The sequence below is a fragment of the Suricata suricatta genome, chromosome 2 (genome assembly GCF_006229205.1).
Source record: "Suricata suricatta isolate VVHF042 chromosome 2, meerkat_22Aug2017_6uvM2_HiC, whole genome shotgun sequence".
Classification (NCBI taxonomy): domain Eukaryota; kingdom Metazoa; phylum Chordata; class Mammalia; order Carnivora; family Herpestidae; genus Suricata; species Suricata suricatta.
Genome location: NC_043701.1, coordinates 17111903 through 17112433, shown reverse-complemented (window position 1 = coordinate 17112433; position 531 = coordinate 17111903).

Below are 531 nucleotides of genomic sequence, written 5' to 3'. Positions count from 1 at the left end.
CTGTAAGCCCCATGAAGGCAGGGGCTAGGCCAATGTTTGCTCACCATTGTATTGCCAGTACCTTCTGGCACTTTGTAGGTGCTCTACCAGCAAGGCAGCCAGACAGTAGGGATCTCTGTCAAGGTCCTGGAAGAAAACAGGTGGCACTCTTTAAAAGGAATCGAAGCATCTCATGAAGAGATCCCTTATATAAAGGAGAGAAAGGGTTAAAGGGACCAGTTTAGGGACTCATCATAGTGGAGGTTGTTACCACATGGGAGAGACCAAAATGTGTCCTCCAAGGTGATATTCTGAAGTCCTAACTTCCAGTTTCTGTGAATGTGCTCTTATTTTGTAATAGGGTCTTTGCAGATATAACCAAATTAAGGTCAGGTCAATTAGGGTGGGCCCTCATCCCATAGGACTGGTATGCTTAGAAGAGGGGACACAGAGACTCGTGAGGAGAAGACAGCCATGTGATGATGGAGATGGAGATAGGAGGGATGTACATGCTAGCCAAGGAATGCCAAGAGAGTGGGCCACCATCAGAAG